Source organism: Protopterus annectens, chromosome 12.part0, assembly GCF_019279795.1.
Source record: "Protopterus annectens isolate FY-2018-M chromosome 12.part0, PAN1.0, whole genome shotgun sequence".
In the NCBI taxonomy this organism is placed as follows: Eukaryota; Metazoa; Chordata; order Ceratodontiformes; family Protopteridae; genus Protopterus; species Protopterus annectens.
The window spans coordinates 1,129,282,797-1,129,302,429 of NC_056746.1; the positions used below are offsets into that span (position 1 = coordinate 1,129,282,797).

At 42.5% G+C, this 19,633-nt stretch overlaps 1 protein-coding gene across 1 annotated transcript in view; it reads right to left on the reverse strand.

Annotated features, from left to right (window-relative positions):
• Positions 1-19,633, reverse strand: part of IFT52 (intraflagellar transport 52) — a 906,963-nt gene that overhangs the window by 163,251 nt on the left and 724,079 nt on the right. The gene's annotated exons all lie outside the window — the stretch shown is intronic.

A 19,633-nucleotide genomic window follows, 5' to 3' on the forward strand; every position in this document is an offset into this window, starting at 1 on the left:
GTCCAGGTTCCTGTTGAACAGTGTCATAGAGGTGGCTCTGTTTCCCAAGAATTGGTAGCCAGTTCCAAAGTTGCGACAGTTACTGGGAGATAAATCTGTCACTCAGATAAATCTGTTCTTGCTTGATGGAATACTACATCACTGTGATGCTCTATGTGGTAATCTACAAAATGTTTAGAAAAGACGGTACTTACGTATTATCGCAACCAGATTTTCGTGGTTGCGATAATACATTTGCTGACTTGAAAACAGCTGCAGGAAATACCATAAGTTGTCACACTTTGTGTTTACTATTGAAAAACTAGTTTTGCTGACATTGAAGAAGAGAAGCAATCATGGAAATCTTTTTCATGTTTTGCGTGCATGACGGATGCACGCTTCAATTGGCAGGGCTGGTCTGTTACTGATGGAAGGAGTACTTTTACTGTGAAGAAGCAATGCTGACAACAAAAACAAAGACCACTTGGAAATGCTTTCTGCTGAACTCTATTTATTCAATGGTAAACTATTTATGTAGCACACTTTTTTTTTTACAGAAAACTTGCAAAACTTAAAGCTTTGCGGAACTAATGGTGGATGATGTTAACAGGTGTTTGGGAATGGAATGGTGGCTGACGGCAGTGTTTTGGCTTAGGGTTCTGAAGAACATGTATTACACAACCTTCAATGTGAACGAAAACACAGTAATTGACACAGCAACATTGCTTTCTTCATTTTCACTGATAGCACTGCCTAAAACAACATGTAATGTGAACCGAAACACACTAACTTGCATTATCATAGCACTTGTGCTTCTATTTTAACATCAGGAAATGCACTGTATTATAAGAAAGATAACATGTTGCCCGCAAACAGCATAGGTAAACAGAAAGATGATTTTTTTACATTTTCAATGTTATCCCTGCCTAAAACAACCTTCAATGTGAACAAAAACACACTAATTGACATTATCATAGCATTAATGTTTATATCTGCACATCGAGAAGCAACCAGTATTAGCGCAAAAATTTGGTTGAGATAATACATGAGCACCGAAAAGACTGTTAGATCTAAGTGAGTGGTCAACATTTCTTTGAATTTTAGATGCTGCTTCATCTAGAATGGAGATCAGTGCCTTTGAACTCAGAGATTTTCCAGTTGTGTTCCCCAAGCACAACCACAAAGGCAATGGAACACAGGCATTATGTGATATCTTTTATGTGATCAACACAATTTTTGCAACTATTCAGTCTGTTGAGGGAGCACAAGTCCTTCATCGTGAGTTATAGAGTTAGCAATGTTAAATATGGAAGTACATCATTAATTTCCAATTGGCTAAACAAAGAAATTTGAAAAATACAGTGTGGAAAAAAATGCACATCTTGGATGTTTCATATGATGTTAAACCTCAGCCAGCGAATGTGCATGTACATGCGGGTGTGTGTGTGTGTGTGTGTGTGTGTGTGTGTGTGTGTGTGTGTGTGTGTGTGTGTGTGTTTGAGTATGTGTGAGAGAGAGATTGGGGGGAGGATGTGTAAGCCAGAAACTGAAGAAGGCCAGGTCATACCCAGCTATAAAAATCACAGTTTACACTTAAATTCAAGGTGATAAGTTATAGAACTAAAGCTTATGCAAAAAGATTTATAAAGTCTAGGAAATCAAAAATGATGAAGTCATTGTTTGTTAGTTACATCAGAACCAAACTTGAGTATGGAACAACAATATGGAAACCCTATAAGAAAACAAGCATGAGTAAACTGGAAGGAGTACAGTGGAAATATATCAAGGGCATCCATGGATGTGAAAATGTAAGTTATTATGAAAGACAAATATATGAACTTGTACAGTGTCTCTTACAGACAACTAAGAGATCTTATTCAAGTATATAGGGCATTTAGAGACAAATACCCCTGGGAATGTTTGGCGTTTTCAAAAAGTACTAGAGAATCAACAAACTATGTAGAAGATTCTACAGGAATGAGAAGTGCACTAATTGGTTCTCTGACAGAGTAGCTGATGCATAGAATAGACTACCAAATTACATAAAAGCACATACTCGTTTAGATATTTTTAAGAACAGTCTGGACACATTATGGAAACAACTGTTTTGGTATATTGGCAAGCCAGAAGGGCATTAATGCCCATGCTTGAAATATTTGTATGTATATATTTCAGGGGAAAAAAAATTTCAAGAACATTAGGAACAACAAAGTAGGGAAACGGGTCAAGTTAACAGTAAATATGCCTGTTAATATACTGGTTATATCCTTGGGATTGGAATATGTGACATTATTACAGATGAGCTCCAGCACTGTTGTAAATTATTCCTTAATTTCTTGATATAACCAAAGAAAGATCTGTATTCTCCCTTGGAATCTGCAGTGAGCGTATGGCCATACTCTGTGTGATGATGTGGGGTAGTGCCATCTATGCCAGAGAGCGTACAGCATATTGTAACATACCAGAATGAAGAAGCACACTGCTATCAAAGGTCAGTCATAACACAAAAATCAATCACAAAAAGAATGAAATAACCACCCTCCAAGGCTGAATTCCACAGTTTTATTCTGTTAATTAATGACAGACTTTACGGGCTTTCAGGGCTGGTCTTAAATGACCACTGTCATTAAGTCCAAAGCTCTTGACTGCCTGTAATACAATGATCCACTTCAATTCAATAATTAATCAGTATTGTTACAGTTTTTAATTAGTTACCTGATTTTAATGTGTATATAAGATGGTTGTACTGCTTTGATATTTTATGGTCTGAAGAAGTATATTAAGTATGAAAGCACTTACCGCTGAAGAAAACTGTGGAATTCAGCCTTGGTGTTTGGTTATTTCATTCTTTCTGTCATAGAGTAACATATCCCAGCGTAACTAGCTGGAGTTTTGTAAAGAACTTTATGCCATTTGTATAGATGCTTGTGTTAAAAATGTATCAACAGTGGGTCCTACTGGACAGAAAAGAAATATACATTTATATCAGACTGTACTGTTCTAACTGAAGAAAGATATTTATTTTAACAGAGGATACTGGAAGGGAAGGGGTTACGCTCTGCCCAGCTTAACATTAAGAAAAACAGCCTGAAATTAAATGACTTGGTTTAGGCCATAAAGATTTTATCTCACAGGCCTGAATGCAGCCAGGGATGCAATGTCTGGGCTGGGATTCTGCTCTTATTGTCCTTAGTAGTGAACTAATTGCTACCCTGGGGTGCCAAAGAATGGCTAGTTTGTCTCTACTGGAAGGATGAAAGGGTTGGAATTGTTTTACAGTCTCCAGGTGCTGAAGTAAGTCTTAGCATGGTCCTGGGTGTGTATTGTGGCACATCTGTGCCAGATCCTGGCTCAATTTCCAGTGATGGGGTAGTGTGGGAACCATAGAATCAGGTGACCATATGTGATGTCATTTTGCAGCCAGTATTGAAATTGTATTTAGATATTAGTGAGAGATGTGATGGTGACCCTCAGCACTCTGTCTTGGACCTGACAACAAAGATACTCATCCACTTCATCTTGCCTTCCTTTAGTAAGTAATCAGAGAACAGTAATTCTTCAGGCAGTTAGGAAAACCGGGAGATTAGCTAAAAGTATTCTTTTTCTGCATCTGTCTTGAATCTTTCTATCTGTGTTATTTTTTATATTTCCGTGAATTTAAACTATAGTGTTTATTGAAAATATATATTCAGTATTTTCATGTTTTCTCTTTTATTATTTATTATTAAATATATCTAAACCTTTCATTACAGATGGTCCTTTAGAAAGCAGTTTAAGTTTTTTTGAGAATTGCATTTATTTGATGGGACTGTGGCTTCATGCTCCTGAAAGTCTTGCCACTTGGTCAAACATTACCATTTGTATAATTATTAATGTTACTAAGAGTAACTGGGTACCCTGGTAAAAGCCTTAAAGTAGCTGGCTGGTGGCAGTGATTCTCCCTTAGAGTTTGGGTGGAGGTGGCATAGTAGATAAATCTGTGCCAGCCTTTCCTAGGTGTGTGTGTGTGTGTGTGTGTGTGTAAATCAAATGTCAAAGAGTGTGTGTGTCAGCAACTTGGAACAACGACACAGAGCACCGATTTCTGCAGTGGGAAAGGTGGAGTCTTATTTGGGACCCGGAGAGGAAAACCCAGCCCCAGGACTGGAGTGTGCTTTTTGTGTGCTCTTAAGGGAAATTGTGCTTGGTTCAGACAGCTGCATCTGAAAATACTGTGTGTATCCACTTTTATTCAAAGTGAACATTCCCCACCAGTGTCAGTGGTGAGGATGGAGGCTCCTTGATTACTGGCCCAGAGGAGGGACGTCACACATTGGTAAGCAGTCATGTGGATATTAATTGAACTTCTGTAGCCTATAAGCAGTTGCTACTAAAGGTGTGTGTACTCTCAGCAGCCACAAGGTAAACATACAGACTTTAATTTTTCACAACAGTTTTATTTAATTTTGTTAGTTTAGTTTAGTCAGGGGAAAGCTGTCAAGCAGAAGATTATGGCAAAATTACAGTGAACCAGTTGGCCAAGATGTGCATATCCAAAGGACTAGTGCATGCCAACCTGACTAAAGAGGAAATTATTTCAGCCTTAGTCGCAGCTGCAGCACAGACCAGCAACCAGGAGGACAACCAGTCTGGTGATGGGGTTGTGCAGCTTTCAGAAACAGAACAGTTCACCTTTTCCTCAGAGGATTTAAAAACCCGTCTTGAGTTAAAGAGACTTGAATTGAAGGCAAAACACATGGAATTAGAATCGGCAGAGCGACTGCTGTGTTTGGAGGCCAAAGAAAATGAGAAGCAGTGTCAACACGAGAGGGAAATGCTGACTCTTCGACAGGAGCATGGAAGTAATGGGGAAGGGAATAACCAAACCACAGAAGCAACAAAGGTCAGTAAATTTTTTCCACAGTATAAAGGAGGTGATAACTTTGATAGTTTTATTCATATATTTGAAAGAATATTTAAACAGTATAATGCTGATCAAGGGCTCTAGGTAATTTTTCTGACCCCTTTACTCCATGGTAAAGCTGTAACTGCTGTTGCTAAACTGTTTGACATTGATTGTTTAAATTCTGACAGTATTTATTTGAATGTTTTACATTAACACTGGAAGCTTATAGAAAAATGTTTTGTAAGCCAGACGTAAGGTAGATGAAACTGTATGCGATTATATAGCTGAGCTAAGCACTTATTTTCATAGGTGGGTGAGTGGGTTTCACTTTTGAAAGGTTGGCAGACCTTTTGGTGAGGGAACAAACACTTAGCACTTTGCCTGAGGACATGAGAATCTGGTCGGCAGACCGGAAGTGTAACTTTGCAGATGAGCAGGGAAGAAAAGGGGATCTCTATTTAGCAAGCAAGGCACTACTGCACAAGAAGGGGATATCCAGTGCTGCACATAGGTAAAAGGGAACCCATGCTGGGCAACCTTAACCATCCCCAAAACATCCATCCATAACAGGGGAAACCACTAGTTCAGGTACACGGCCAGGAACAATGTATAGATATTTTAAATGTTACCTGAGGGGCCATGTAGCATCCAAATGTTCACTGAAATAAGGTGGGGAACAAAAGATGGGGGAGCCAGCAAGTGGGAATAACAGTATGCCAGTGGTAAGTTGTCTGGAGACAACAGGGGTAACAAACTATCGCTAGAGGTTATAGCCTATCTTAGTGGATGGAAAACGGGTCACTGCTAAGAGACAAACAGCCTCTGTCATAACCACTGTGAAGCCTGCAGTTATTAAAGAGGAGAAGTACTTGCTTGGGCAGTCCATTCCAGTCAGACCTTTAGGGGGGACCCCATTCCAAATACTTTTGGCCAGGGTTCACCTTGACTGGGAGGGTAGAAAAAGGAAGCAAGCAAGAAGGTGTGTTTGAGGATATCTCTGCAGATGTCTCGATAAGGAATGATTTTGATAATGCAGTACCTTGTGTGCATGCAGTTACATGCAGTCAGGCTTGGAGACAGGCATGTGGGTCTGGTAGCCAGGGGGAGACCCAGACAGACACCATACTTGAAGGCGGAGCTGGTGATGTGGCTGCTTCAGTGGGGAGCTTCACTGTAGCAGTGACCCTGAAGGTGAGCTGCAGCTGCTGATAGGTACTGATGTTCCCTTGGACAGGGTGACTGCAAGGGCAGAGATGAGTGGTAGTACCCAGGTTGACAGTGAGGCACCACTGTCAGAAGACACCACACTTCCTGTGTAAGGGGAGATGGAAGGGTCACAAAGGTAGAGTTGAGACATGCTCAGCTCTTGGACCCTACATTATGAGGCTTAAGGGAGGCAGCTAAGGTGGCACCTAATTCTCAAGGAAAAGAGGACTCTCTATACTGGAACAGAGGGTTACTGTACAGAAGGGAGAGCTAGAGGATAAGGTAATACAGAAGCTAGTAGTGCCCAGGGCCTACTGTCTGGCACTTCTAGCCACAGGGCAGGTCATATAGGCATAAAGCATACCAAGAGACATATTATGCAGAACTTTTATTTGCCTGGGACTGCAAGGGATGTAACAGGGTACTGCAGGACCCTTGAGCAGGCAAAAAACTAGGCAAGGCAGGAGACAAGGTCAAAGCTCCTTTGATGCCTCTGCTTGTGATTGAGGAGCCGTTTCAGATGGTAGCTATTGATATTATGGTGCCTCTGAATACCCCAAATTCCACTGGGAAGAAATATATCCTAGTGGTAGTAGCTTATGCTATTACATACCCTGAGGTGGTGGCTTTGTCCTCCATAGAGGCAGAGAAGGTAGCAAATGCTTTGTTAGATGTCTTCAGCAGGGTAGCTTTCCTGAGGGAAACACTGACTGACAGAGGTGTGAATTTCATGTCAGATCTGCTGGCTGGTCTGTGGGAGCCATGTGTGGTTAAGCACCTGAAGACCACCCCTACCACCCCCAGTCTTGTGGAGAGGTTAAACTTTACACAAAGACCATGGTAAGGGCATTTGCAGACCAGTTTAAGCAAGAATAGGACAAATATTTGCACCATCTGCTGTTTGCATACAGAGCGGTACCCCAGGAATCCACAGGAATCTCACCCGTTGAGTTACTGTATAGTCATAGGGTGAGGGAGGGCCCTTGGATTTTATTTGTGATGAGTGGGAGGGTGAGTGTGAATCCCACAATGAGTCTATTGTGGCATATGCCCTAAACTTCAGGACAAGGCTTAGGGAGCTCAAGGGCTTGGCCAAGAAGCTGACAACAGCCCAACAGCAGAAAAAGGTCTGCCTGGAATGGTCGAGCCTGAGAGTATGCTCTGGGGCAGCAGGTTATGGTGCTCATTCCTGTCAGACACAGTAAGCTGCAGGCAGCTTGGGAAGGACCCATCTAAGTGGTACGGAAGGTCAGTGATGTTAACTACATGGTAGAACTGCTAAGCAAGAGGCAGGGGCACAAACTGTACCATGTTAACATGATGAAGCCTTATCATGATAGGGAGGCCCTTGTGCTAAGTATTTGCAGTGGGTGACAGGAGATGTCTGAGGGAAATCAGGTGACTGATAAGGTCAGTGAGGCTTGGACTGACACCTCAGTGAAAGGGGTAGCAATGTCCCAGTGCCTATCCTCTACCCACGTTTGTGAAAACCGAGCAGTGTTACAGGAGTTTGAAGAGATATTCACTTTGAAACCTGGGTGCACTCCCCTGATGCAACACCATGTGAGTAGAGGACCCCAAAGACCTATTAAGTAGGCCCCCTACAGGGTGCCTGAGTGAGTCAGACAGACTCTAAGGGAGGAGATACAGGAAATATTGGTACAGGGAGTAATACAGGAGTCCAGCAGTCCCTGAGCCTCTCCAGTGGTGCTGGTACCAAAGAAGGATGGTAGCAGTAGATTCCGTCTGGACTACAGAAAACTAAACAGGCACACAAAGTCAAATGTTTACTGCATGCCTAGGACAGATGAAGCCTTAGAGCAGCTGCGTGGGGCTAAGTATCTGACCACTACTGATCTGATCAAGGGATTCTGGAAGGTGCCCTTGACTCACACCGCTAGAGAGAAACTCCCCTGTTACCAAAAAACATGTGAGGCCATTCTTGAGGACAGTGGGGTACTACAGAAAATTAGTTCCCAATCATATTACAATAGCTGCTCCCCTCACAGACCTGATGAAGGAAAACAGGTCAGAAAAGTAGTGTGGACCCCAGCTTGTGAACAGGCATTCCAAAAGCTTAATGAGGATTTCAGAGGACCCCCTGTGCTAGCCAGTCCAGATTACAACAAATAATTTGTTGTGCAGGGGATATTTCATACAATGAGGTGGGGGCTGTACTAGGCCAGGTTCCCTCAAGGGAGAAGAGCACCCTGCTGTATATCTCAGCCGTAGACTCCACAAATGTTATGCAGCTGTAGAAAAAGAATGTCTAGCCATAGTATGGGTACTGCAAAAACTTCAGCCCTATCTGTATGGATATCTGTTGTTAGAGACCACAATCCCTTAACATGGCTACATTGAGCCAACTAGTAAAATGCCAAGTTATTAAGGTGAAGCCTAGGGTTGCAGACATATGACAGTGCAGCACTGTAGCAGGGTCAGCAATGCCACTGCAGATGGGCCCTCAAGAGAGGGTATGGGCTAATGTATTCCTAGACAGGCTCACTTTTCTCAAGTAACATTTCTCCAGGGTCACTTGAGAAACTAGCTTGAGTCTTCAAAGGGGGGAGAGATATGATGATGTGGGGTAGTGCCAACTATGCCAGAGAGAGTAGGGTACTGCATATGTAACATATGCCAGTATAGCTAGCTGGAGATTTGTAAAGAATTTTATGCCATTTGTATATCAAACTGATTTGTACAGATGCTTGTGTTAAAAATATATTTGTAAAGTCACTTGTGTTAAAAATGTATCAACAGTGGGTCCTATTGGACAGAAAAAATATATACATTTATATCAGACTGTACTGTTGCAACTGAGGAAATTCATCTATTTTAACAGTGAATACTGGAAGGGAAGGGGTTAAGCTTAGCCCAGCTTAACATTAAGAAAAATAGGCTAAGCTTAACATTAAGAAAATTAGGCTAAAATTAAATGACTTGGTTTGGGCCATAACGGTTTTTTGTCACATGCCTGAATGCAGCCAAAGACGCAATGTCTGGGTTGGGACCCTGCTCTTATTGTCCTTACTGGTGAAGTAACTGCTACCATGGGGTACCACAAAACGGCTGGCTAGTCTCTACAGGAAGGATAAAAGGGTTGGAATTGTTCTGCAGTCTCCAGATGCTGGAGTAAGTTTTAGCAGGGTGCGGAGCACGTATTGTGACACATCTGTCATAGATCCAGGCTCAATTCCTAGTGAGGGGGTAGTGTGGGAACCACAAAATCACGTGACCAGATGTGACGTCATTCTGCAACCAGCACTGAAACTGTATTAGATATTAGTAAGAAATGTGATAGTGAACTCAGCACTCTGTTTTGGACCTGACAACAAAGACACTTATCTACTTCATCTTACTTTGCTTTAGTAATTAACCAGGAAGGAATAATTCTTCAGTTGATTAAGAAAATAGTGAGACTAGCTAAAAGTATTGTTTTTCTGTATCTGATTCTTTCCATCTGTGTTATTTTTATACTTCCTGTGAATTGAAACTCTGGAGTTTATTGTAAATTGATGTTCAGTATTTTCATGTTTGCTATGTTATTATTTATTAAATATATATAAATCTTTCATTGTGTCTGGTCTTTTACACAATAGTTTAACTTTTGAGAGTAAATGCATTTATTTGGTGGCACTGTGGCTTCATGCTGCTGAAAGTCTTGCCACTTGGTCAAACATTACCATTTGTATAAATATTAATTTTACTCAGAGTAATTAGGTGTCCTGGTAAGGGCCTTAAAGTAGCTGGCTGGTGGCAGTGAACCTACCTTAGAATTTGGGTGGAGGTGGCATAGCAGGTAAATCTGTTCCAGCCTTTCCCAGGTGTCTTCTTCTCTTTCAGCTGTTCCTGTTAGAGGTTGTCACAGCGGATCATCTGTTTCCATTTCTTCCTGTCCTCTGCATCTTGCTCTGTCACACCAACCACCTGCATATCCTCTCTCACCACATCCATAAACCTTATCTTAGGCCTTCTTCTTTTCCTCTTGTCTGGCAGCTCCATCCTTAGCATCCTTTTCCCAATATACCCAGCATCCCTCCTCAGCACATGTCCAAACCAACGCAATCTCGCTTCTCTGGCTTTGTCTCCAAACCGTCCAACCTGAGCTGAGCCTCTAATGCACTGATTCCTAATATTGTCCATCCTCGTCACACCCAGTGCAAATCTTAACATCTTTAACTCTGCCATGTCCAGCTCTGACACTTGCCTTTTTGTCAATGCCACCGTCTCCAACCCATATAACATAGCTGGTCACTACCCTCTTGTACACCTTCCCTTTCACTCTTACTGGTACCAGTCTGTCACAAATCACTCCTGATACTCTTCTCCACCCATTCCATCCTGCCTGTACTCTCTTCTTCACCTCTCTTCCACACTCACCATTACTCTGAACTGTTGATCCCAAGTACTTAAACTCATCCACCTTTGCCACCTCTACTCCCCGCATCCTCACCATTCCTCTATCCTCCCTCTCATTCACACACATATATTCTGTCTTAGTTCTACTGACCTTCATTCCTCTCCTCTCTAGAGCATATCATGTGTCAGCTACTTGGATCAGGGACACAGAACACTGATTTCTGCAGTGAGAAAGCTGAAGGCTTTTTTGGAGCCTGGAGAGGAAAACCCATCCCCAGGATTGGAGTGTGCTCTCTGTGTGCTCTTAAGGGAAACTCTGCTTGGTGCAGCCAGCTGCATCTGAAAATACCAGGTGTATCCATTTTTGGTCTAAGTGAATATTCCCCACTGGTGTCAGTGGTGAGGATTGACGCTCCATGATTACTGGCACAGAGGAGGGATGTCACACTCTGGTTTACATGGCCAGTACTGGTATTTTGGAGAAAGGGGAGGGAGAAAGCTGTTGAAGTGACAGCTACTTCTCCCACTCATCTCCTTCTTGCCATCCTTTCATCTTCATCTGGGTGTTTTCCATTGCCCAGCTTCCAGTAAAGAAAAAAAAAAATAGGTAATTCCAGTTGTACCCATGAAGGAGAGGATAAACGACATCTACTACATTCCATAGTTTTTCCATATCCTCTCGTTTATTCAGCAAACACTATGGTTGAGGTACAAAGAACAGCTCTCTGTCAAATGCAGAATTCAAGGTCTGTGCCTTCACATCCTCAGACAGGGAGCAAATCCTGAGCCTCAAGTATCTTCTTAATAAACAACCTTAGTTTCAGATCTGAACTCTGTATGCACATCACCCATAGCTATATTTTAAGCCATGCTTCCACAGCTAGTGATGTTTGCACTTGACTCTTGATAGCAGCCTTGGTTTTGTCCTGCACAATCTCACAAGCTTCCACAACCTGCTCTGCTTGAAAGTGTACTTTGGATATTTTATTAAGTGGATTTGGCAAGTTTAGTGTCCTAAATGCCAGCATGGCAACAGCACATACTGTATTTCCATAATTATTTAGCAACCTACTTTTCCAATCATTAGGAAGACTGCTACATTCTGGTGCTAGGGTATTTCCACCAGCAGATTCTAATGACACTTTACACGGATGTAAAATGTGTTTTTTAATAAGAAATTTGTGAGGGATCTGGACCCTATAAAAACAGTATGGTCACTTTAGGGGATGGGCTTGTGTGTGAAGGTTTTGGGAATCTGGCTTCAGGCAGGCAGCATCAACCCACATCCACTGCAGCTACCTGGACTGGAGAAATTTAGGAGGTACTAATTCCAGATGTCCTACAACCCTCTTGAGAGGCCGTTTTGGGCCATTTCCTAGCTCTTTCTAACCCCCTGCTATAAAGCCCGCTTTAGTGCGCTTTTGCGCTTGTATACGACTCAGAACAGCTCCTCGTGGTGTCCTGCAGAGTTCTACAAGCAGCAGAGAGTGGAAGAGTGACTTTCCATTGATTTATAAGTATTTTTTTCTGGCTTTCTATTTTCGACTGCTGTATTTTGCCTAAAAAGCACATTTTTATTACTAAACTAGCTCTGCAAGTTGCTTCACTGTATTTCTGTTTGTTTCTAAACTGTTTTGCACTTTAAAAGTTTGTTTTTTGGTTAAATTAACTGGTAGGCTACACACTCAAGTGCGCTAGCCGATTTAAAGGATTTACTGTTTGTTACTGTATCTATTTTTTATCTGTTTGTGAAAAAAAAAAAAAAAAATATATATATATCCTTGTTTTCCCGCCTTTACTGAACTAGAATAGTCCAGTCTTCAGATTTTGCTAATCTCTGGGCTGTGTCATAGTTCCTGTGTTGTCCATATCCTTATTTGGATAGGAGGAAGCTTCTTTGTTCACCGGTGGAGTGGGGAGCACTGAGCAGCCTATTTGTCCCTAAAGGAGTGGTTCCAGCCCAGCAGCTTGTAGTTTATTGGCCGTTTTGGGCCATTTCCTAGCTCTTTCTAACCCCCTGCTATAAAGCCTGCTTTAGCGTGCTTTTTCGCTTGTATACGACTCAGCACAGCTCCTCGTGGCGTCCTGCAGAGTTCTACAAGCAGCAGTGAGTGGAAGAGTGACTTTCCATTGATTTATAAGTATTTTTTTCTGGCTTTCTATTTTCGACTGCTGTATTTTGCCTAAAAAGCAAATTTTTATTACTAAACTAGCTCTGCAAGTTGATTCACTGTATTTCTGTTTGTTTCTAAACTGTTTTGCACTTTAAAAGTTTGTTTTTTGGTTAAATTAAATGGTAGGCGACACACTCAAGTGCGCTAGCCGATTTAAAGCATTTACTGTTTGTTACTGTATCTATTTTTTATCTGTTTGTGAAAAAAACAAAAAAAAACAAAAAATATCCTTGTTTTCCCGCCTTTACTGAACTAGAATAGTCCAGTCTTCAGATTTTGCTGATCTCTGGGCTGTGTCATAGTTCCTGTCTTGTCCATATCCTTATTTGGATAGGAGGAAGCTTTTTTGTTCACCAGTGGGAGTGGGGAGCACTGAGCAGCCTATTTGTCCTTAAAGGAGTGGTTCCAGCCCAGCAACTTGTAGTTTATTGGCCATTTAGGGCCATTTCCTAGCTCTTTCTAACCCCCTGCTATAAAGCCCGCTTTAGCGCGATTTTGCGTGAAGTTGCGCATAGCGCAGCATCGGGCAGCGCCGGTTAATCAAGTTTAAACTATTTCTGGCTCCGCTAAGTGTGCTCTTCAGTTTTTCCCTTAGAACTGCTCTACTTTCAATCTAAACAGTCTATTCTCTGTCTGAAAAGCCCAGCACTTGTTCCTAAAGCATTTTTACACAGGTAAAGCACTCTTAAACAAAAAGAAAGCACTACATCCACCTACAATACCCTTGAGTACCCATTTCCCTATAGGTCCTTTCTGACTCAGTTACACAGCAATCCCTCACACTATTCCAGCATGTCAAAGGGTCAATTACTGGAGTCCTCTCCAGTTCAGCTGGTGAATCTGGGAATCTTGAGGCAATGTTACAACTGCCTCATGTACACAGACAACCCTCTCCTCCTCCCAACAAATACAAATATATGTGAGAGATGCAACTATATGGCCAAACTGGAGGCTGAGCTCCCTCGACTCAGTACTGGCAAAACCAGTCAGGAGGAGAAGGTAACCACATACACCACAAACCCAGTCTCACATAGACCTATCACAACTACAAACCAAACACAAACACACAAAAACATACTCGGAGGCTCTAATTAAAAATCTACCAAAACAACAGAGGCCTCCAAAGCAGACATCCAAGCAACCACTACCTCAAAACATAGCACATGCAACACATAGTTCACAAAGTCAGTGTGCCAAACAGTCACAGCCCTTAAGGCCAAACAACATGCCTGATACACTTGTAATAGGTGACTCCATAGGCAGACACACTGACGTCCCGCTCACCAGACTGAACAAGGAAAAGGTTACAGTAAGCTGCCTGTCGGGCGCTAGAATCCGCCACATAACACAAGCACTCAGGTCACTCCAAAGCAAGTACAAATATGACTCAGTCATTGTCCATGCCGGTGTGAATGACCTGAGACGTACCTCCCTGGACTACATGAAAAGAGACATAGAGGAGCTCTCTGATTATGTAGCCCAGGCCAGTATGACCCTGAACCTGAGCAGCATCTTACCCTCACCAAGAATGATGCCACAGTACAAAGACAAAATGATCAGCTTTAACAATTGGCTCAATTACTGGTGCCATTCTAAGGGGATCCAATGTCTGTCTGCTTGGGATGACATGCTTGACAAGCTACGCTGTTTCGCAAGGGATGGCTTGCACCTGTCACCCCTGGGATTCCGGATATTGGCCAAGGCTTTTGCTACCCCCATACTGCCTTTTTTAGGCAAGGCTCAAAAGACAAACCCACCTCCCTAGAAAACACAAGTGGAAAAAAAACAAGGGTAATGCTGCTCAACGCCAGAAGTCTAAACCTCAAGATGCACGCTCTCGAAGCCCTCCTCAGTATGGAAAACATCAATGTCTGTGCAGTGACTGAAACCTGGTTCAAGGCTCCTGAGAGCACCCCAGCACTACCAGGTTATACCTCATATCATGCTTTTCGGCCTCAAAACTTGGACCGAACCACAAAAGGAGGGGGAGTATCCATATTCATCAAAGATACCCACACCTCCAGGTTAGTGGCAACGCACGAAGCATCGGAGACCATCCATGTGCAACTAACCGTAGGCAAAACTGCCCTACAGCTTGTAGCATGCTACAGACTACCCTCTCAAACTCAGGAACCCCACTCAGCCTTCCTAAAGACACTGGAGAGTATAAATGTCTCTCCAAATACCATCATATTGGGAGACTTCAACTACCCAAACATAGACTGGGAGCATTACTCAAGCCCCAACACCCTAGCCCAAAGGTTCCTAGAATTCATAAACTCAAATGTGATGGAACAACTAGTCACCACTCCCACAAGAGGAGATAATATACTAGACCTGATCATCACAAACATGGGGACACAATGCTCCACACCGGAAGTATACCCCTCATTGGTGAGATCAGACCATAAATTAATCTCACTGGAAATCCACATCCCGCCCCCACCCCCAGCACAAAAGACGACAGTGAAGAATTTCTCAAAAGCTGACTTCACACTTCTTAAGACTGAAGTGGTATCCTTCAAGGTCCCTGGGCCAGTGGAAACCACAGCCCACACCGCTGAATCCTTTATAAACGCTTTCTATGGACACCTTCAAGAATGCATGGATCATGCAATCCCAAATAAAACCAAGACCCATTCCCCCAAAGGCAGGCGTCCTGTCTGGTGGACCCCAGCCATTAACAAGCTTTACAACAGGAGGAGGAAGCTACTACATGACAGAGCAAAATCCCCAAAAGGAAAGGCATCTCTGATCAGTACTAGCAAAAAACTACGATCACTCATAAAATCATCCAAGGCCAACTTTGAGAGAAAAATCACAAAAGACACTAAAGACAATCACAAGGCCTTCTTTAGTTATGTTAGAAACCTGGGTGGAAACTCCCAGATATGCTCAGAGTTAGTCCAAAATGACAAAAAATACATTGAACCCACAGACATTGCCAACATACTGGCAGACAGGTTCAGTGCAAATTTCCCAAAAGGAGAAATATCTATCCCAGCAGAGTGTAGCCTCCCTGACATCTCAGATGCCCAGGTGAGAGCCGCCCTCTCCAAAGCTAAAAACACAGCATCAATGGGACCAGATGGTGTCCCGGGTTGCGTGCTACATGGACTCCAAGAGGAACTAAACCCGGACATAAGGCTGCTGTTTAATCTTAGCCTTACTACAGGATACATACCCAAAGAATGGTGTACAGCAACAGTGGTCCCACTCCACAAAGGAGGTGCTTCTATAGACCCTGGAAATTACCGCCCCATAAGCTTGACGAACCTGGTCTGCAAAGCTATGGAGAGGATCGTTATGGAACTCATAAACAAAGACATTGGGGACCTATAGACACTGGATCCTACCCAATTCGGCTTTGTCAAGGGCAGATCCTGCCTTTTGAACCTGGTCAACTTTTTTGAAACAGTCACTAAGGCCATTGATGAGGGTAAGGCAGTTCACACAGCCTACCTTGATCTTGCAAAAGCCTTCGACACAATACCACACTCGGGCATCACAGACAAGCTCACCAGCTTAAATGTAAACCCATATGTCATAAGATGGGTTGCAAACTGGCTCAAGGACAGAACCCACAAGGTCAGAATTGCTGAAGCCATGTCAGACTCTAAGCCAGTCACAAGCGGTGTCCCACAGGGCTCGGTCCTGGGACCCCTCTTGTTCGGCATTTATTTTTCTGAGGTGCAAGCAAACATAGGAGGATTGTGGCTGACAAAGTTCGCAGATGACTGCAAACTGGGCGCCATAATTGATACTCCAGCGGACGCAAGCATCCTTCAGAAATGCCTCATAGAAACGGATAACTGGTGCCAGAGCCATGGCCTTAAACTGAACGCCAAAAAATGTATAGTCATACCCTTTGGGAAAACCAAAGTACCCACAAATTACCACATAGGTGGTAATCCATTAAGTACGGAAGAAGTAATCAGGGACCTAGGGACCCAAGTTGACAGTAACCTCTCATTTGACACTCACATTGCCAAGGTGGTTAGGAAGACCTTCTATATCACCCACCTTATCATGAAAGGATTCACATCTAGATCAAGAGAGGTCATTGTGCCCCTATACTCTTCCCTTATCAGGCCTATAAATTGAGTACAATGCCCCATTTGGGATGTACCTTACCCGACACCTGCAGCAGTTAGAAAGACCCCAAAAGTACCTCACCAAGAGGATCAAGGGGCTCAAACATATGTCATATGCTGCCCGGCTGAAGAAACTCCAGCTCTATTCAGTCGCATACCGCCTACTCAGAGGCGATCTATGCCTGACGTACAAGGCCATGTCCAATCCGGAATTAATGGACATGCTCCACCTCAGAAAATCCAAATCCACCAGAGCCATGAGAGCGAGAGATTTGAACCTCAACACAGAAATAAATAGGACGTGCTGGAGGGACAGATTCATAACCCAGAGGCTCCCTACAGTCTGGAACAGAATCCCAGTCCATGTTAGGCAGAGCCCGTCAGTGACTCTCTTCAAGAGAAATCTTGATGAGTGGATGGGAGATCGTAGGTTTACCCCAGGGGTCATCTCTGTGTCACTACTAGACAGAAGCACAGTAAACTGAACCCTAAATGGGCATAGTATTCTCATTCCAAGGGGTGGCGAAAGCCACACACACTCTGGCTAGGCTTATAAATGCCGTAGAGCAGATAGCCTAGTATGAACCTATGAACATATGAACATACCTCATGTTCTTACCATCTGAAATGCTCTCTCATGAGTGACTGAGTGCATTATCTCCAAATGATAGGTCTTCTAAGAAAGAGTCAGAAGCCAAAGTGTCCTCGTGATCTGTAGCTCAGGAAAGTGAAGGGGACAGAATCTCTTCCAGGGAGACCTCCTCAAGTCTTTCAGCAGCTGGATGCAGAAGACTGTGCTGGGTTAGGTCTCAAACTAAGAAGAAACTGAAGGAATCCATGTACCATATGTGCTCAGTCTTTTGAGGAAGAAGGGGAAGGGATGGAGGTAAAAGGCTTACCTGGTGGCAGTCCAGGAGATGTCTCTGTGCTTAGACATCTTAGTATAGCAGATGTCCTTCTCAAAACCATGAGAATACCATTCTTCCTTTGTTTAACAGTAAAGCAATATTCCACAACAGGAACATTCAGTTCAATTCGAAATGAGTGGGGCCAAAGACATTCAGACACCAGTGGCAGGGATTACATTTATTTCATCAGTGGGGTTGTTGTCTTCAGACCTAGGGTCCCTAGGAGAGTTGTCTAACTCAGTGTGGTCCTTTTTCTTCTTTTTATGCTTCTTCTTGTACTTTTTTAAAGTATTTCTACCATACTATGCCAGAGGTCAGACAATGTGGCCAATTTCTGCACAGCTGAAGAGGGGCTTTTCTTACTTGGGTAGGTCAGAATGGACTTCTGTCTCACTTTCAGGGTTTCTGATACAACCTTGCAGCTAGCAGTGCTGCACTCTAACCCCAAGCAACACACATGCTTATTATGAGAATATTTTAAGTTAGCCTGCCTCCTACAAGTACATTTACCATGTTTGTCAGTAGCACTTATGCCCTATACATTTGTGTGAGTTGAACACCATGAAGATAAATGAAATACATAATATGTATCAAAAGAACAAAGAAAGAAACCTAAGGCAGTACTTATCTGCTCACTCTTCAGTCTGAGACCTAGACCATCAGACAAATAGATATTCTGTTCTAGTGTACAAAATGTACATTCATCAATGTGGCAAGAAAGAACTGGAGATTGTGCAGGTGAACACCACCTCCACACCAGGTATTTGAATGCATCTGAGGTGAATGTCACCTAGGCTGAGGGGGAAGGGATCTCAGCTCTGAAAGTCTAGTCGGATGTTAGATCTCCTTTATGTGATCACACTGTCAGTGACTCACAAAGAACGTCTTGAATATCTAAGCTTTATTATATGTTTTATACTGTTACTGCTAACAGTTTGAAAATGTATTCAGAGCCAGATGAAAAGATTTGCCTCTCACACAGAAAACCAATCTTAGAAGGAGGTTAAGAACTGTAACCTAATTCCTGAGGTGCTTGAAGATGTAGAAGGCTAGGGAAGTTGAGGTCCAGGGGGACATTAAGTGACTTATAAATGTCATTTTTACCTTTTTTCTATTATTTACTATGATAAAAGAAAGCCGAAAGACACACACACACTATGATAAAAGAAGTATATACATGATATGCATTGTATTTACTATCAAATGGAGCTGCATTAAGAATTCCACAGAAATTTCATATCAAAATTATAAACTAAGCTACTGCCTTTCTTCACCCTTTTCTAAGTGTGAATGAAATGCACATTTTCTCCTAAATGCATGGCCTTTGAGTACAGCATTCAGACAGACAGCATGTGTGCTAGGAACCTAGATGATTACATGAAATGTAGAGATGGCATTAACACGCAACATTAAACAATGGCTTCTGTATGGTATTCAGGCTTTGCAATACTTAAACTACATTGTGGTACACAAGAATTGTAATTGCTGTATAGTATAGACTTAATGGTTTCAATCTGTTTCATGTTATAGTCTTGACAGCTCACTGTACACTTTATATTGTGAATTTGGACATGGCTAAGGTAGCTTGACTATTTCCAAATTCACAATAAAAAGTATATATATTGAGCCATCAGGACTATAGGCAGAAATAGACTGGAACCACAGTCTCCACACTTTCACTTCATTTGACATGTCCAAGAAGGCTGGCACCAATAAATGCTGGTGTTCATTTAATCAGAGCTTCCCTGTGCCTGGCTTGGACAGCTGTGACTACAAAACTTGGATTAATTCTAAAACCATCTGGACCTACAAAGTTAATTTAAGTATTTTTTTGCACTTGCTCTGGCGCAGTGCTATTTAACACTTTTATGTTGCATTTATTGATTTGGTTGAATACATCACTGTTTTTCAGACTGCACTTTAAAAAAAATGCCATCTGTTACTGTACTGCTCTTAGGCTGTTTTAACAGTATTCTTTTCTTAAACACCTTTATTGAATTATCACTTGTGACATAGGCAAATTTACAT